General features: G+C 39.8%; 1 protein-coding gene across 7 annotated transcripts in view; it reads right to left on the bottom strand.

Moving 5' to 3' along the window:
* Positions 1-12294, bottom strand: part of PARD3 (par-3 family cell polarity regulator) — a 445230-nt gene that overhangs the window by 99139 nt on the left and 333797 nt on the right. The gene's annotated exons all lie outside the window — the stretch shown is intronic.

Here is a 12294-nt window from a genome sequence, read left to right as displayed (position 1 = left end):
TTTCTTAGCTTAATACTACAAAGATTTTTTTTTCCAGAATTTAAAAACTGTGTAGGGATAGGATACATGGATATATTTATGTTTGCATGCATGCAGTAAGCAGCAGAAGCAGATTCTTGTATGATTCCTTTGAGATGTGCATGCTTTTTAAAAAATATAAACAGAATCTGGCATCTCTCAAAAGCAGGCTGTATCTTCTCAGAAATGCCTTGTGTTAAAGTTACAAATGAAAGGTGATGCTGGACAGGGTTTATATCTATGTGCACTAATTTAGCTGTATGATAAAAAGTGACAGATAGAAACAGATGACATTTAGGAATCTGACAAGCACAAATCGAGCAGAGGTCATACTTTCAAAAGCACATAAAGCTATTACAAAAATTTGATCTGGGCTTCGAAGTCTCTTTGGTATTTTATGAAATTTGATGTATTGCACACACATATATGCACAGCCAGCTGACCACGCCCCCCTTTACACTGTCGCCCCAGAGCAGTTTAATGCTCTGTCATCATCACAATATGAAGCTGTCTCCTCCCTTCCATTAATAAAATGTGCTCCTTTTTCATCTGATACAGCCATGGCTACAGAGTGACAGCATCCATCCATGCAGACTACAGCTCTGTGCATCTCTGCTGTGTGCCATTTCCAAGGGCATCTTGTTTGCCAACTTTCTACAAGAACAGCCCATTCAAAGCTTCTGTCTCTTTTGAAAGCAAGCCTCGACTCTTCTGAAAATAGAAAAGCCCTAAAGTTAGGTAACTTTGACATTCTTGGGAATTTTAAAATGGCCCCCTCAAGATTAGATTTGCAAAAACAAAAGAGGATACACAAAGGGTGGGATTCAGACTGCAGACAAAGAGATGAAATCCCAGTGCTCACACTAGGTGAGCTCAGAGCAGCCACGTGTGCAGGTTCCCCTTATGGTGGCCAGGAGCTGTTTGCAGCAGACTCCAGTCAGGAACTATCCATGTGTCAGAGAAAGAAAGAAGTCACTCTAGAGACACTCTTGATGCTGCTGCTTAGGTCTTCCTTGGGAGCTTGGATACCCAGCCTTGTTTGAGCTGCTCAAATATAAGCAGCTCTGGCCACCTGACATTCCCAGGTAATCCTAATGGACTTGCAGCTGCTGGGCAAGGACTCCCCCAGGTCATGCTGAAGTCCCAAAGACTGTGACAGCCCAAATGACACAAGTCATCTGTGTTCAAGCATGTGAATCCAGCCCTGAGCTGGTATGTGAAGATGAGAAAGGGCTCTTCGTCAGACGAATCCCAAGGAAACTGTTCCTTTACAAAGATCACCATAAAAAGTAAGGGAATACAGGGATGGATACACAGACATGTTTTCCCCCACAAATTCTGAAAGTATTGATCATAGATAGTGATTTGGGATACAACTGATTAACTGAATTACCTTCAACAAACAGAGCTACCTACATTGGTGGCTCAATGATCCATTTACATGCCCCATGTTCAGTCACAGTGAAAAGAAAAAAAAAATTAAAAGTTCATTTTAAAGTAACATAACTTTTTCATTTTGCAAATATTAAAATTATTTTATTAGTTGCTTTTTATTTTAATAGGGAAAAATGGAAGTGAAAACTATAACACTAGTCAGCTGAGAGAATTTTCCTCTACAGTTCCAGCAACATCAGACTGGAATTGATTTTTGTTTAATTTACAGTGGAGAGGGACTCAAATTCAAATGCAAAACTCATTTCAAACTTAAACAGGGTTTCTGCAGGTCTATTTTAAAATAAAAGCATATATTTTACCTTCCCCAATACCCCAAAACTGTTATTTCAGAAGTGTTACAGCCTTAATCACTTGGAAGGTATCTATGTAGGGGAAATGCCGGTCTGAAAACCACCTGTGCATGTTGATTCCTCTCACTGTAGTTTACCTCCCAATTTGTAGTCCAGTACTATTTACTCTGTGAAGAAATGTATTTATCTACTTATATTTGTCCTCTGAATGGGAGAAGCAAAGGCAATCAGAAATTTCTTAGACATTGGCAGCTTTAATTTTCCTTTAAATGGATAATTTATCATCACATTTGGGAACACTGACACAAATTTGAAGGAAAAAAATCCATGCATTTTAGATAACCAAAATTTCAGTGCATGAAATCAGACAGTGTAACAATAATGTGGCATAGAGTAATTCAATCAGAAGAAAACATTGTTACCTGAAGTGCTTACAAAACAGAATTACCTGGTGGTTACAGGTGATACCTGCCATTGTTACACAAACTACTGTGGGAGAGGGCAGTGACCTTCTGTGCCTTTTGACCATGAAGATCACATCACTCCCCACAGGTGCAGACATGAGTTCCCTGCTTCATGTGAAAAACCTTTTCTCCTGCATCTGCTTATTGGCTTTAATAGTTTGGATGCTGAGCCATTTGCAGCCAGAGCATTCATGTTTTCCCATGCATGGCTCCATGAGGGATACTTATTCCCATTCAAGTGGGAAAGAACTGATTGCTGAAGTATTATGGAAGTAATTATGGCCACATCTACCAGGAAAATTTTTAGAGTATTTTCTACAATTGCTAATAAAATGTATTAATACACATACATAGTATTAAAAATTAGAGTCTAGACACATTCATCTTCCTGTTAATTATAAACAAAGTACCCAGTAACTGTTTGCAATAACATTTAACAAAAGATAACACTAAAATTAAAGGTATAAAGTGTCTGACTATACTGAAACCCAAAATGTTCTGATTTTTTTCTCTTAATTATTCTTTTGTGCTTTACATTTAAGCCAGTGTGAAAATGCTAGCACTTTCACATGACAAAAGTATAGGTATTTCAGTTGCTCAACATATTTTTGAATATTGTTTAAAATATGTTTGGGTTTGCCTTTTCAAGGACATACCACATTTAAACATTATGTCTTTCAGCTTGAAGGAACCAAATGACTAGGGAAAAATATGCAGGCATACTCTTGAAAAGAATAAGAGCTCTCAGCTGAATACTGCACTATCCCTTTTGAATTAGAATAGCTTTTAACTCTGAATATATTTTTTTATAAGGACTTGAACTTAATGTGATGCTGTATTTTATGCTGGCCCCTCTGTGTGCTCATGTGTGTATATGCTTGATGCACCCTAAATCATTTGTTAGCACATAGCATATCAAGTATGGATGTGGGAAATGCCAGTGCAGACTGTTGTGGGGAAGATTATAAATGGTTATGTAAACACACTGTGCAGCACAGATGAGAGCCTAGAACTTGCTCTGTGCTTCAGCCCTAATCAGCAACACCCCCACTAATGAAATCCAGTATCTGGAGAAGTGTTTGACCACAGTGCTTTGGTTTCATAATGTGAATAAGTGTATTAAGCTGTCTTCACTGAATTGTATTCCTTCATGACATGGCACAATAAAAATGCCTATGTCTGAGATTTCAGATCAGCTAATTTTGAGGATTTATGACCGTCCTAAGGATTTTGTGGTGGTTTGATAACAATAATAATAATGCTAATGCTTAATGTTCACATAACTCGTTTCACCGTCAAAGAGTTTTTGCAGAAACTGCTAATCAATTTTTCAGTATTTAAACTGAACTTTTAAAAATACAAAAGCTACCCCAAGAAGTTTCTAAACCCTTCCTGCTGAAGTGTTAACACTGAAAATGTCAACAACACACTGTCATACTTTTGAGACTCAAATTATAATGTTCAGTATAAACTATCCTCATGCATTTGTGTGCCATTCAATTCAAAAGCTAATGATAACTGCCTCAAATGACAATATTGTTAGCTGCAGAACTTCCTATAATTGTTAGAAGAGCTTTTCATTGCAAGCTAATCCAGTAATGATAGACATACCCATTGTACAGCAATTCCTATGCACATGAAATGGTGGTCCCAAAAAGAAGGCAAAAGCTTTTGCAGGGCTGTCCCCAGGAAACAGCAGCTACCTTGTTCCCTTCTTATAAACTGTGAGTGATATTCAGCTTTCAGATGAAGGCATCTACCATTTTAGACACCTAATTTTAGGTATCAAGGTATGTTTTGAACTCCCAGAAGAGCTGGTCAAGATTCAGTCACATCAGGCAGCTGCTGCATGGTCCAGCACACAGTTCAGCTGAACATCTGTAACATGGACATTTTAAGGTGAAGCCAAACTCTTCTCCAGGCTCTATCAACCATGTTGAGTAGCCCTTCCTTGACCATAAAGGGCATTTAGCCATGTAACTCATATGTGGGTACTAAGTAATCTTATTGATTTGGGGTTCAATTCCACCCTGGGCTAAATGTTTACTGCAGTTCTCTGAACTATACTTTAACTTTTTTCAGCAACAGAAAAGTCAAATCCATGGAGCTGGATGAGCTGTTGCTGGTAAAAGTGAATTAGCAAAGCTGTCAAAAGAAATCAGCCTTATTTCATCTAAAGTTGGGAGTAAAATATAAGTATATCCCAAATCCCCCGGGACCTTCAGTCTCCTTTGTTTGGATTTTTTCATATTAGTGATTTAGGTCCTTGCAAAAAAATCACTACTTATCTTAATTGATGAACACAGCATGGGAAGAATATTCATGGCTAGTACATTACATTTGCCACTGCAATGGCAGCAATGTCCTCCCCTAAGAGCAGAAAAAAGTTGGCTGCTGTTTCTGGTGTGCAATTGCTTGGTCAATTCAATTAATCCTCCTGCTGCTGCCAGGATTCAGCTATTGCCCAAGTGATAATCCACACCCTCGTCTTTTCCACCGAGACTCACTCATTTACAAAATCAGTATTGAACGCTTGCAGTCCCACATATGTGAGATGGCTGACAATGTTTATTAAGGATGGAAACAGCATTGTGTAAGGACAGAAGCTTAATGACAAGCCATTCACGGCTGCCAGTTCTCAGTTCTTCTACCATCAGACTGGCATGCACTGGGATGATGGATTGGAAACAGAGAAAAACAACAACACGTTTAGAAAGCCAGGCAGCTTGTTCAAGTTAGTCCAGCGGGATGAACACATTCAGCCCAATTTTTGCCAGATATTGTTTCTAATAAAGAGGTCAGAAAGTGCATTGGCCAGCAGCCAGATCTTGTCAAATCTGTCCCCTCCTTCTTTGCTAGTGAAAAATACCTTGCAGGCACAGCACACCACGTCTCACTGTTCCTCCCCCAACCTTCTCTACTGCCTTCAGGGCTTTAATGGCCCTTTTTCTAATTTTTGGCAATCAAGTCAATATGGGAGTTTGTCCTCTCCTCTATTTTTCTTTGACCTTTGTCTGGAGCCAAGCAGAATTTTTCTGACAACTAGCCTTCTAATGAGGGTACCTTGATTATAGGCATTACTGTGATTTCACTCTGAACCAGCATATGACACTTAGCTTTTCTTGCCATGATTAGAGCTACTCAGTTATCACAGTTATAACCACCCTCAGCAGAGCCATCCAAAGGATCACTGTGCACAATTGATAATCCTGGCCACCAACAGCCACAGCTTCTAAATAAGAAAGACACCTCCTCTTCTTCATTTCCCCCCATTTCATTCAAAATTTAAATGCATTTTTTAAAAAGTCAGAAAATACTGCTATGTAAATATAATTTTTTAATTGAAAGGCTAGAGACCCAACTTTCTCAAGTCATTAAAAAAAATTAGGAGTTCTGCCTTATCTGCTATAGATATACATGTGTGACCGGTTGACTGAAATATGACCATCCTCTGACCTCAGACACATGAGGAAACACATGCAAAATGTAGTCAGTTTGCAGAAGCATACAGGGACAAAATCAGAAAGGCCAAAGCATAATGTGAAATAAAAGTAGCAGGGAGCTTTAAAGATGACAATAAATCATTGAGTAATTGCATTAGCAGTAAAAGGAAGAGCAAAGAAAAGGTTGCTCCCCTGCATGGCAGTGAGGGAAGGATATTGACAGATGATGCTGAGGAGACCTGAGGCTTAATGGTTTTTCCCTTTGCATCTGTCTTCACTGAAATGGTTGACTGCAAGCAGATGACCAGCATAATTGACTACCACCAATAACAAAAATATCTTCAATATACCAGCAAAAAAAGTAGCTAGAAACTGGTTAAGGTAGTTGAAGTTCATCTGACACACACAACAGTCTGAGGCAGCCTCAGGCTTTTTCAGCAACTAGGAGAACTTGTTGAGGACAGCTAAAATACTAAAAAAATAGGAAAAGTCAAACATACCTCAGAGAAGGAGGAGAATTAAAGACTCATGAGTTTAACTTCAATCCCTCCTTAAGTAAACTACTGGTAAGCACAGAGGAGATAATGGGACAAGCAGTAGCCACCATAGAGTTATCAAGAACAGATGTGGTTAAAGTCAGTCAGATTTCCCTTCTAAAACATGGGAAATGGCCTTGTGAACAGAGCAGAAACAGTCCCAGGCTAAGAAAAACAGCTATGGGATGGATACAATAGGTTGAACAAGGCTGCTCCTACAGAGTATCTAGAGAATAGATTCACAGTCACCAGAATGGACAGATTAAGATATTTTCTATGTGGATCACTCTGAATTTACTCAGGGTTTTTCATTATTAATTAGAACACTATTGAATCTGCAGAAAACCCAAATGAAGGAACTTTGGAGGAAAGGATTAAGATTTCAAATGTTCTTGAAATACAGAGTAGGTTACAAAAATAGAATTAACTTAAATAACAGCAACTAGAAGGTAATTAACATAGTTCAAATAAATAAACAATCAATTAAAGGTAGAGAAAAAAACCTGTGAGTTGCTTTTTCAAGAATGGATCTGGAAATTCTACTGGGTAACATATATGAGTCAGCAACATCAAGCTGTTTGGGGAAGAAAAAGACAGAGTGGGGACATAACAGCCATCTGCAAACACCAGAGGAAAAGAATAATGTGTTAGGTATTTAACTGAAGCAAGAATAATTGAGATACTGTGAGCAGGGCAACTTCCAAAAAAAAGGCAGTGGAAAAGACTGCCATAGGAAGCTGCAGAGTTTATTGTAAACTAAGGAAAAGAAAAAAGAAAAACCAAAAAAACCACCAGGATGAAAGAAACATCTTGCAGGAATGGCACACCCTGCAGATACTACCTTGAAAGAGTGATATGGTCTCTCTTAAAGATCTGTAATTCTGCACCTACACAGAAATTTTACATACATGTATTTCCTACGCATTGGTTCTACAACAGCTGAGAAATATAACAAGAACTACATTTTTTTTCATTTAAAAGGCTGCCCATCATCTCTAAATTAAAGAAATGTATCTACATAATCAGACAGTCTTAATTTTCTTTCTCCTTCAACAATCACAGCCTATCTGCCAATTAGAATATGTGATAGTACTTACTGTCTCTCTGAAGATCCCCCCTCCTCAAATCAGAAGAGATGCATGAGAATTTCAAAAACGTTTAATGAGCTACAACCCAGGAGGGCTGCAGTTAAAAAAGAAAAAAAGGTGAAGGATAAAGGTGATAAGGTGATTACTTTAAGTGCCCTAATATATTAAGGAGAGAACATTATGCTCATTTTCATAAGGAGTTATATTAAAGAAGGCTATTAAAGAAGGCAGCAAAATACAAATGAAGACGTAAAGAAATGAAAAAATGCAGGAGAGAAAGTAAATATTATGCATATGAGCAGGTGAAGTGCAAACACCAATTTGAAATCAAGTGACATTGATGAAACTAAAGGAGACATTAAAATTATTTCCTCTAACCTTGTGGAATCTCATATATTTCACCCCCATCCTTCCTTATCACCTGACCTTCTTGATTCACCCTTTGTCTTTACAAAGTGACGACACATCCATGTCAGCAGGTTTGTCAGTATCTCAAACCTGCTTTCTTGGATGTTGCAGTAAACAAGTGAAAATCCTTGCTTACTTTGGGTTAAAAAAATCTGCAAATTATCTTACTTACACTTCAATGGAGCTTTCAGCCTACTTTACAGTTAACAGTCTGCCACATTTTAGGGTGGAGAGTTAGCCTGCTGTGCTTTTTTTAAAGAATACGTATGTTTCAACCAAAGGAGATTGTTGCAGGTACACAGCAGCATAGGTCCTCCTATCTCCAGAACAAACACTACCTTGACTGAAATTTTCTGTCCTTATTTTCATGTCTGATCCAAGGATCAGTGACCCCAGAAGTGAAGGATCACACAAATGAGCAAATGAGACTGGTACCCTGCTGGGTACCATGCTGCATCAAAGAACATCATTGCTGTCTGAAAGTAAAATGGAAATTAGTTTGTCTTTTGCATAACAAAATTGGCCAGAAAGGCTGATATTTACACCTATGACAACAGGTCCTTCATCATTAGATTATCTTAGCTCTAATCTCCTATTTAGCTCTTCTGCTGGACTGAAGTAGAAAGGAAGAGATGATGATATTCAACTATTGCTGAAACACGACATTGCTGAAACACAGGCTCCTGCTTTCCTCCCTCCTCACTTTAAGGGCTCTGCTTTCCTTCATGCAGACTTGCTTGGACCATTTCTTCCTGTACATTTTTTTTCCTCAATTGGAGAATAATTCCAGAGAGCAGCACTGGTGGGTAACATCTGAATTCTGCAGCTAGATGTGTAAGGAGCAGCTGTTCCCATGTGTCCAAGAAGCAAATGGCATAGGCAAACCACATTTCAAATGTATCATACCATGAATCAAATCAGTCATTCCCAGACACTGCAGGCAGCAACTGGAGGTTGAGCTACAATGCTCTTATCAGTCAGTTGAGCTGAGCCTATCCACCAGCCATGCTCCTCTAGCTGAATTCTAGCAACAGAAGTGGGCACAAAATTCACCTATTTCAGGTCCATTGTTCTGTGTTTCTAGAGTACTATGTATAAAATAGCCTAATCTGGAAGATGGAAAATGAAACAGTATGAAGGGACAAAAAATAGCAATGAAAAACCTCACAACAAAGCAAGGATTATGTGAATCTCATACACTGAAGATGAAAGAAAAGGTAAGGAAAAATAAAAAACAAAGCAATAAAGAATATAGCTTATAAGTCAATATCTTAGCTCAGGACCCTCAAATTCACACCTACAACACCTCTGAGGATTCACTTCTAAAACCTCACTGGGTCACAGTAAGGACAGAACAAATCTCTAGCGTGGCCAGAAACAGAGCCAGCTGTCCCATAACTCCTGAAGGGTTTCTTCTAATAACAGGTTACAAAATAAAGTTTGCAGCTGTGCTGTGGAGAGAGGATGGATCTGCCTGTTACAGATGCATCATTAGGTGTCTTTCTGGCTGGTCCAATACTTGCTGCTACATTTAAGAATTATAAAAAGGAGTAGGATTAGTGCCTTGTTTTACTGTCAAACAGAGTCCTGTAGTGTAGTGTGGAAAACCTGACAGGTTTTGAGTTCTGTTCAATTCAGACAGAATAAATTCAGTGAGTTTGTAACTCTGATATAGCTATTTTAATTCTCAAGTAAGTCTTTGCCACAGTAACTCTGCCACTAAAGGAGAATTCATATGACATCAGAGGACATGCTCTTCCTTAGCCTGAAGTTCCTGGCATTCTAAAGTGAAACATTTTAGTGCTCTTACTTTGAACTAGTATGTCTAAGAGAGTACTGAATTTATATGATCCACAAGACACCTTAAACTAATTTATGACACAGAATATTATAAAGACCACTTAAATTATGTTTTTTTCAATATATTGCAATGGACTTAGCTGGGACTTGGCTAGACCTTGCCCAGTGCAATGTGTTGAATCACTATAGAAAAATAATAGAGAAAATATGCTTTTAGCATGATGTCTTAAAATCTCTGTAATTACAATATGTAGCTAGAGAATATGTTTTGTTTGAAAAACTACTCCAAAAAAACTATTGAAAAACTCTTATTCTATAAAGGCTTCAATTTACATAGCTCCCAAAGTCAGTAGTTTTATGAAGTGGAACTGGCCTGAAATATTTTTCCAAAGCTCAAATTCACATGCTTCACTTCTGTGTTCCCTTCCAAAAATTATTGCCATTGATTTTTTTTTCATATCCTGCACCCTTATCCATTATGTAAAAAACCACTGCCAAAAACAATGCTACAAATCTCCATGAAACTGAGACAAGCAGACCCCATCACAAAATAAGTGAGAATGAGAAACATTATGCTCTGATTTTCTGATCACTGAGGAATTTTTCCTCTCCTCTGTTACAGGCTGAAAAGAAGGTGAAAGTTTTAACAGAAAACTTCACTAATTACTTATATTCTGAATGTTTGCAGTAATAATGGTTTTAGAGGTGACAGTTTTTCTGAAAGCTGTTAAGTGGCATCAAAATACAGCAGCAGCGAAAGTAAAGCTGAATCTTTGAGTTATTTCAAAAACACAGATAACTCTTAGACATTGTAAGAAACAAAAATCCTTTCCTTATCACAGTATGTTGTCTTTTTTCCTTAAAGAAAGATGAAACTGCTCGATGAAAATATTTTGCTTAAGGGGGAAAAAGTTCGGGTTTTCCAATAAAAATATTATGGTCTCTCTGGGAAATCTGGAAAGACACCAAGAGTGTCCTGCTGTTCAGCCCCCTACTCCATCTGATACTTTAACAGTTCCAGATGGCCTTTACTACAGGATGACCTTCCCTCTATTCTTTTATTATGACCTTTGGGTCACAAATTATCTATAGGATGCTGCTGTCATTCTGTAAGACACTGCTGTACTCTTTCATCTAAAGAATAAAGATGCTTAACATTAAAACTCATCTTTGTTAGGCTGACCTTCCAATGATGATCAAACCAGACAGTTATTCCAATCAATGTCATTGCTGCAGAAAATATGTTTCATTTTTTGAAACACTGACATTAAGAAACTAAGGCACGGTTTTAAATCAAATCACTTTTGCAATTCTACTTGGCTAGAGAGCATAGCCTGTTATACTCATCTAAAATATCAAAAATATTGCTGCAACAGTTTTGATGAGTTACATTGATTAGAAGGATGTGGTGGGTTTGTTTTTTGTAAATTATTGATGTGGTTTTCATCCCAATGTCATTGATAGGAGGTAATAAAACTCAATGTAGGTTTTATTAATTATTTGTCTTTCTCTATCATCACTAACAGAACACATTGAACTTACACAGGAAAGAATAATAAATAGTCCCAATGTACTAAATAAAGTAATAAGGTTAATTTCTTTCCTGCTGTCAGTAAATTCATGTTAGCAGTCTCTCGTCAGCTTGACATCAATTAATGATTTTAATTCCAGACTCTTGTCACAGTACTCACCACCCTTTCGTCTAATTAAAATGGATGATGCATGATGAAGGGAAAACACAAGACTTCTGTTCTTGTTGTAACATTTCTATTCATTAGTATACTTTTACAACAAAGGCCTTGTGGCTTTAATGGTACTAGAGAAGGATGAAGAGAAGTTTATTACATGTTAGAGATAAAGACCCATATACCCTTAGGAAAATATAATACAGGAAGCATTTTATGGAATAACCAAATCCTTTGGGGAAAAAAAAAAATCAGTCTTATTTTAACTATTAATGAACAGGCAGAATGTTTCCCTCTAAATTTAGGACAAATAACGCGTGAACGACACCCACGCTACTCGCAGCCTTGTTTACATCCGCACAAAAAAGTGCTGTCAGCCTATTGACTGAGCTCCAAAAGTAACAGCAAATCTGCCAGCGCAGGGCACACGCCTGACCCTCCTCCCCGGGCAGCGCCCCGCGGCTCCGCGCTGCTCCCTCCCCGCCGTGCAGAGCCAGCACCGCCTCCTCCGCGGCCGCCCAGAGCATCCCCGGCCGCCCAGAGCATCCCTGGCCGCTCAGAGCATCCCCGGCTGCTCAGAGCATCCCTGACCAGCCAGAGCATCCCCGGCTGCTCAGAGCATCCCCGGCTGCTCAGAGCATCCCTGGCTGCTCAGAGCATCGCGGGCCGTCCAGAGCATCCCCGGCCGTCCAGAGCATCCCTGGCCGTTCAGAGCATCCCTGGCTGTTCAGAGCATCCCTGGCTGCTCAGAGCATCCCTGGCTGCTCAGAGCATCCCTGACCGCCCAGAGCATCCCCGGCTGCTCAGAGCATCCCCGGCCGTCCAGAGCATTCCCGGCTGCTCAGAGCATCGCGGGCCGTCCAGAGCGTCCCCGGCCGCCCAAAGCCATCCCCGGCCGCCCAAAGCCATCCCCGGCCGCCCAGAGCATCCCCGGCTGTCCAAAGCCATCCCCGGGCGCCCAGAGCCATCCCCGCGGCTCAGCACGGCTCTCCCCAGCTGACACCGGCGCCGGGCGGGGCCGCAGGAGCGATCCCGGCGGGGCCGAGCCGGGCCGGGCCGGGCCGGGCCGGCAGCGCCGAGCTCGCAGCTCCCCCTCCCGGCCCCGGC

The sequence above is a fragment of the Molothrus aeneus genome, chromosome 1 (genome assembly GCF_037042795.1).
Source record: "Molothrus aeneus isolate 106 chromosome 1, BPBGC_Maene_1.0, whole genome shotgun sequence".
Taxonomy (NCBI): domain Eukaryota; kingdom Metazoa; phylum Chordata; class Aves; order Passeriformes; family Icteridae; genus Molothrus; species Molothrus aeneus.
Note: the sequence above shows the minus strand (reverse complement) of the source record. Positions and strands in the feature narration are given on the sequence as shown.